The sequence below is a fragment of the Felis catus genome, chromosome A3 (genome assembly GCF_018350175.1).
Source record: "Felis catus isolate Fca126 chromosome A3, F.catus_Fca126_mat1.0, whole genome shotgun sequence".
Classification (NCBI taxonomy): Eukaryota; Metazoa; Chordata; class Mammalia; order Carnivora; family Felidae; genus Felis; species Felis catus.
The window spans coordinates 128,383,977-128,391,203 of NC_058370.1; the positions used below are offsets into that span (position 1 = coordinate 128,383,977).

At 53.5% G+C, this 7,227-nt stretch overlaps 1 long non-coding RNA gene across 1 annotated transcript; it reads right to left on the reverse strand.

Annotated features, from left to right (window-relative positions):
- Window positions 1–568: 568 nt before the first annotated feature.
- On the reverse strand, window positions 569–5,294 carry LOC123384609. Its single transcript, XR_006595976.1, has 3 exons — window positions 5,179–5,294; window positions 3,811–3,941; window positions 569–965 (listed from the first exon to the last, which is right to left on the reverse strand). It is a non-coding gene; the product is annotated as an uncharacterized LOC123384609 (long non-coding RNA).
- Between the last annotated feature and the right edge of the window lie 1,933 nt (window positions 5,295–7,227).

The window sequence follows — 7,227 nt, forward strand, 5'->3', positions numbered from 1 at the left end:
TGTTCCGCCTCCAGGTATGCACTCAGTAAAGACTGGTGCAAATATGCCAAGGACTGCACCAGGCACTAGAGCAGAGAAGTCACCAGGAGAGTCCACTTTTCGTGTTACAACTTCACCTTGCTACAAGCTGGTGGGAGCATAGGCTATAAGTAGGCAAGGACCATGCTGGTGCAGGCTGAGGGGGTAACACAGGGCAGGAGTACCTCACCTGGCCCTGGGGGTCAGAAAAGTTTTCCAAACAGAAGGGACATCTAGGTTAAGATTAAGAGTAGTGGCATTGGGAGGGAAAGGGTTAGGAGGTGAGCAGGAGAAACAGGAAACCATATGCTTGCGGGCCCAGAAGAAAGAGAACATGCCAGTTTGAGGAACGACGGGTTTTCTGGTACACAGAGGATGAGTGAAAAGTGGCAAGAGCTGAGGTTGGCAGGTGACCGGTGGCCGAACCATGCAGGGACTGTCGGTGGGGTGATGGCAAACTCCAGATGGCTTTAAGCAGGATCGGTCACGCTGACCTCTTGGGGCAAAGCTGAAGGTGAGAGATGATGGTGACCAGACCATTGTGCACAGACACTGACTTCAGTCCAGTCTCCAGCCTCATCCATCCCGCAGCTGCTAGAGAGAGAGATGTTTAGACACTCGTCCACCAATCACATCACTTTCCTGCTCCAAGTTCTTCAGTGATGGCATCATGTCTCAGTATAGCTAGGCTCAGGCCTTGCTCTGGCCAACCTCGAACTGCTCACCCATGGCAAATCGGCTCCATTGTCTCCTTCTTTAGGAGTTAAACCTTCTTTATTTCCATCCAGGCTGGCTTCGTGCCTTCCCTCTGTGAGTACTTGTATCCTGGTCAGTGATCAGTCCAACTGGATGGGGAGCGTCCTGAGGACAGGAACCAAAGCATTCGTGTTGACATGCTCAGGACCCAGCACGGAGACTGAGAACACGTACACGTGCTCAGTAAGTATCTGTTTAAAGAAGCAATAGATGGATGAATGTCTATCTACACGTTCATGCATCTGGTTCCTCTCAACTAGAAAGACTTGTTTCCATCACTTCCTCTGGAAGGCTTAGCTGGCCTTCAAGGCTGTGTTAGAACCAACTATACTGCTACAATAAACAGCTCTCAGGAATCCCTTAGTTTTAAGAACAAGGAGTTCAGAGTGCCTGGGGAGCTCATTCAGTTGAGTATCTGACTCTCGGTGTCATGCGGCTCAGGTTATGATCTCACAGTTTGTGAGTTTGAGCCCCACATCCAGCTCTGCGCTTGCAAGTGTGGAGCCTGCTTGAGATCCTCTCTCTCCCTCTCTCTGCCCCTCCCCTGCTCGCTCGCTCTCTGTCTCTCTTTCAGAATAAATAAATAAACTTAAAAAAAATAAAAGAACAAGAAACTCATTCTTTTTTCATATAGTCCTGGACTGTGGGTGGAGTGGCTCAGATGGACAGGGGCTCTGGCCAATTCCATAAGTCAGGAATACAGGCTGACTGAGGCTGGCCATTGTTCAGTATCTGAGCATCTCAAGATATATTTTGCCCCCATTCTGTTCTTCCCCACCCTTCCTCTAGAGGATCCAGGAATATGGGGAGAAAAATGTGAGTATGTAGACATAGCAGACCATAAAACTTCAAGTGTCCTGGGAAATACATGTTTTTAGGGTAAAATGAAATATCGCCCTTTACTGTTTCCAAAAAGGCTTTCACATTCATGACCTCGCTTGATCTTTTCGCTTGCCACTGACACGGCAGAGATCATATATTCCCTTGTTCCCTGTGCCTACGTTAGCTTCTCTCTTTTTCCTAATGACCAAGAAAACAGCCCATCCCTTTTTGGCTCCCTTCTGACTTTGCAATAGAGCAGGAGAGGAACACCAGAGCAGGAATCAGGAGAGCCAGCTGGCTAGCTGCCAGCTCACTCTGTGGTCTTGGGCAAGTCACTTCCCCTCTCTGGGTCTCACTTTCCCCAAAAACAATGGGGAAGAGGTTGGGTAAAATGCCTTCTGGGGTGTCCAGCACCCCTCTTGCTCTGTGATCCTAGATAAGCAGCTGTCGCCCCTCTGCCCTGACCTCGCCACCCATCTCAGCCCTGCAGGAGATCCAACGTGGGCCCTTGCAGCCTGGGCCAGGGAGAAAGCGGTGAAGCCAGATAGCGAGGCAGGGGATTGGAGTGAGCCCTGGCCCCGTCATCCCGTCGCCTTGGGAAGTGGGTGTGTGCTTCTGAACCTTAGTCTTCTCTCTTGTAAGTGAAAATCTACCATCTGCCCCACAGTGCTACTGGGAATATCAAGTGAGGTCATGCATGTGAAAGCCTTTTTGGAAACAGTAAAGGGCTGTATTTCATCTTCCCCTACAAACATGTATTTCCCAGAGCATTTGATGTTTTCTCATCTAACATGTCTGTATAACCACATTTTTCTCCCCATATTCTCGGAGCTTCCAGAGGAAGGGTGGGGAATAACAGAATGGGGGCAAAAGAGATCTTGAGATACTCACCTCAGGCCAGCACACCCATCTCTGTGCCACCTCTCCTTCCTGGGCACCTGGCAAGACACCTGGGCTGGTAAATGAGGCCATGAGACCAGTCTAGCCAACAAAATGGTGGCAGGATGGTGACACGCGTCACTTCTGGGCTGTGGAATTTGAGGGCCGTTGTGCTGGGATGACTTTGGATGTCACATGTAGAGATGGTGGTGTCAGGGGACAGAGGGAGTCCGGCTCCCTGAGTCTTGAGTGCTCACATAATCAATCACCTAAGGTAGGACACTTTTGAGAATGAAGGAGAGGGGCCAATGTCATTAGGATCGGACAGCAGGCGTAAACCAACATGGCCCCAGGCAACCTGCATACGTGGTCCTCCGACCTGAGTCACAGGGTAGAGGGGAGTCTGCGTCCTCCCGCACTGGACTCAGAGCAGACGATTTGTGTTATGCTCTGGCACTGAATGCTTGAGGCTCGTCTACCGTGGCAGTCAGTGAACACTTACCCTGATTAATACATTCACACCATCAACTTCAGTTTTCACAAACATTCTGTGAGGCAGACATTACCTCCCCCAGATGACACAAAACCAACAGGAGGTTTGGTCAACTTGCCCAAGATCTTGTGCCAAGATCACACAGCTAGGGTGAAGCTCAGCTTTGCCTGATTCCAAAGCTCACGCTCTTTTTTCCAATCCATGCCGTTGCCTTCCTTTCAGCAGAGCTAGACTCCCCAACTCCCAACAGACCCATAGAGGCCATGGTTTGAAAGTGACATGTCTTTACCCCCACCCCCGAGAGCCCCCAAGAACACGGCTCCCTTGGCTTCTCCCTCCCTTGTCTCTGAAGGGAAGTACCCATATTTCATTTTTAAAAAAAGAAAGAAAAAGATCAAACACCCTCCACCGGTGACTTTAACTTATTTATGGGTTAGATTTTTTTTTTTCCCCTGGATCATTTCCTTTCATTCCTGCCAGAACTCCTTGCCTGCAATCCTCCCAAGTTATTAATAAAAGAAGTCAAACGGTAGCGAGTGCAGGGGAACGTTCTTGGCTCCTGCTGATGTGTTTAGTTTGTGCTGGAAGCAGATGTTTTCACCCGGATCACAGACACTTGCCAGGCCTTCCACATCTGCCCTGTTCTCCAACGAGGACAAAAGGAATTCAGAAGACAAAGTCTATTTCCAGGCCAAATAAGAGAGAACGGAGGATAAGGATTGCCACTCACGTCATGTATGATACACACACAATGTCTACGGCTCTGTGCAGGACGCTAAGGACCCCAGGGTGGGCAGGCCAGCCCCAGACGGTCACCCGATTGCCCCCCAACTATGCCTCACCTGGTCGAGATAGTCCAGAAATTTCTGACGTGGGCATGGTAGATGGCTGCTCAGGCCCACGGTGTGTCGCTTACCGTTCACAGCGCGGGCTAAGTCATTTTCGGTCTCTTCTGCCATTTTTTTTAGGAGTTCTGAATTCAACAAAACAAAACAGAACTTAGTGGAGACGTCTGGAATATATATCTAGGCTGAGGACACTTCACAGATCTTGTGAGTGAAGATTCCGGCCCCCGAAGGTAAAAACTAAGCAAGTAACACTCCTCAAGGTACTTAGTCGGGGCCAAGACGGTCTCTCATCCCCTTGACCTCACCTCCAGTTAAGGGGCCAGTTAACACGCCGGATGAATTTTTCCCTGGTGTCTGAGTAGATGGCTCTCTCCCCCAGCAAAACCAAGCTGAAGCTTCCTCTCCCCATGACCATCTTCCATTCACCCTTCCTGAGCAGGAGGAAATCCTGGGACTGAGCCCAGCTGGGTCAAGAGGACCCAAGGGCCCAGCAGCCGAGGCAGAAGGCGGGTTGCCATGAGCTTCCGGAACAAGGCAGGAACAGTGAAACTCGAGAGCCAGGCAGTATCCATGGGGAGCCCGCTGACGGGAGAACCCAGGCCCAGGGCAAGCGGGCAGGCGCTGGGGACCCCAGCAGAGCAGGGGTGGGAGAGGAAGGAAGACTTTTGACGACAGTCACCTGCCCTGGCCAAACCGTAGCTGCTTTTTTTCGGGGAAGAGGTTTTCTGCTTTGTTGACTTCAAAAGGTGTCTGTGAGAATCAAATGAGACAATCAAGAGGAATGGCCGGGTGGCCTGTAGGTCTGTCCAAGCTCTACGGTAATTTTGCAAGTATTTGCGTGTTTCTGGGGACGTGCGCCCAGGCCTCAGTCACTGGACCCCGGCCTTTACGTGTGGGGCATGACCGCACGTGCGCGCACATGGGTTTCTGTTCGGTTCTGGAGGGACTTCGGACTGGCAAGGGTCTGAGGGCACGGGTCTGCATTCCCGTGGCGTTGCAGACTTGTCTCCGTGAAGGGGCACAGGCCCAGGCAGCCCTCCCTTGGGTCTTGGCTGGTAGCGGCCCCGAGGGGTGAGGCCGCGTGCCCAGCGTTTCTCTCTGGGGCCGGGTCTGGCTCGTGGCCCCGACCCACCCCCCACCCCAGGAGCTGGTTCATTAGCATGCGGCCCCGTGGGGTCCCGTGATGGGGGCCACACAATGAGGCAGTCATGCTGGTGCCGCTGGCCTCTGGGTTCCAGGCCAAGGTCTGCTCTTGTCACTGTGGGCCGCATTCATTCCAAAGGACACACAGCCCCCCTGTCGCCCCCAACCCCCCGCCCCCGGAGCCCGCCCTGGGTCGGGAAGGCTCCAGCCCAGTCTTACCCTGGGGGCAGCTGAGGGGCTGTGCCACGCGTCCTCATCAAACATTGCTCAGATTCTTGGGGGAGGAGGGGAGAGCACGCTGGAGGCCTTGCCTCCACCCCTCTGGGTTTGCTCACTTCCTGACTCTTGATTCTGCCGGTGCCACCCAAGGCTGGCCTGTCGCCCTGGGCAGATAAGAAATAGCTCAGGGACAACAGTGCCCTTTCGGCCAGGTTCCGCTTTCTCCAGAGACCGCCGCTGTGGCGAAGGGACAGACGGTGGGAGTCCCAGATTTGCTGCCGACCCACTGGGCGACGTCGGCCCAACTGCTTGGTCTCTCTGAGCCTCAGTGTCCCCGTTTGTAATGTGAGGGTATTTATTTCTGCCTCTTACGACTGTTGTGAAAATTAAATCCAATGAAGTGTGCAAAGCGTCACCACGCCCGGTGCGGAGTCGGTGCCGGTAAGGGATTGTGGAATTGACTCGATGAGGCGACCTCGGACAGGGCATTTCATCTCTCTGGCCTGCTGTCCACCTGGGAAGTGAGGTGACCACCCCCGACCGCCCATCCCCAGGGGTGCTGTGGATGCAGCTGAAGGGACAGACGTGGAAACATTTTATGCACCAGAATCCCATTTTGGCTTTGTTCTATCCTCTGGGGTGCCAAGCAGTTGCCGATATGATCTCAGAGCCCTTGGCATTCGCTACACGTGGGTGGGGGTGGGAGTGGGGATGGGAGGCCAGGGATGTGCCTCATGCCAAGGGCCACGCCAAACACGCGGTATAGACCTCAGCAGTCCCGACGGTCCCATCCGGTGGGTCTTCCCCTCAAAGTGCAATTTCCCAGGTTCATTGAACCCGCACAGACCCTTTCATGCATGTGTTTCTGATTCTGATTTCATGCGCTGACATCACTGAAACGGTATGCCCGGGGTTAGTCTCATGACCACCGAGCTGGGAGCGCAGGAATTTTGGTGCTAGGAAAATTGCCTAATGTGGGACATACTGACTTTGCTCTCCAGTTTCCAAATCCTCCTGGGACACTTCTGAGCCTGCCGGAGGCTGTGGTCCTTGTCACTCACGTACAGGGAGGATCGGGCCGCCGTCCCGGTCACCAGGTACCTGGGCTCCCACCTGCACTGCCTCCTCGTCCAGGAAGCAGCCAGGACTTCACGGCTGGGGTCTCTGTCCGCGAAGCCTTTCCAAGACCTCTGGGTGCTGCTTACATAGTCCTCCTGCCAATCCTGGGACAACCCTGGGATCAGGGAGGGTGTTAGGGGCATTTGGAGGCATAATGTCAGGTCAGGAGTCCCAGCAACCTGCATCTGAGACACGGCCTTGCTCCTTTGGGGATTTTCAGGGGAACGTTGGTCTCTTCTCTCTGTCACAGCATCCCAGTGGGGTTGCTCCAAGCGCTTAGCCCAGGCCAGGTGTCCCCTAGGTGGCATGGTTACATGCATTTACCAATGGGTTTTTATTTTTGCATGCGCGGCACCCAGCACACCGTCTAGAGGTCATAGCTGTGCTTGTGTCTAGGTCAGTCCGGTCTGTACTGAGCACCTGTCCTAGACTCTGCAGGCACCACCTGGGGAAGAAGAAGCCGCCTGTTGTTGACCAGTAGGAGCAAGAGGGTGATGTGTGTTTACTCTGCTGACCCTAAAGTAAAACAGACCCAGGGCCAGAGCCATTGGCTGAGAGAGGGCAGCACTGGGTGCAGAGTGCTGAGTGGGAAGCAGGCAGACTATACCCGTCAGAGAGAGGACTTCAGAGAAGCGGGAAAGTCTAGGGTGAAAAGGAATTCCCAGCCAGAGGTAGAGGAAGGACAGCCTCAAAACACAGGTCCTTGGTGACTGTCTGTCCAGCTCACGTTCCACCTGTGTCCGGGATGTTCCAGGACACCCCTCATCCTCCAAGTCTCAGTCTGGACAAAGCTGTGTCTGACTCCTGCCCTTGGCAGCCTTGGAAGCCCCAGATGATCCCAGAAGCCCCTCTGCTATGACACTCGCGACCCTGTATTGCTATCATCTCCCTCTATCTTCCCAGGGATGAGTGTTCTTCATGCTGGATGCC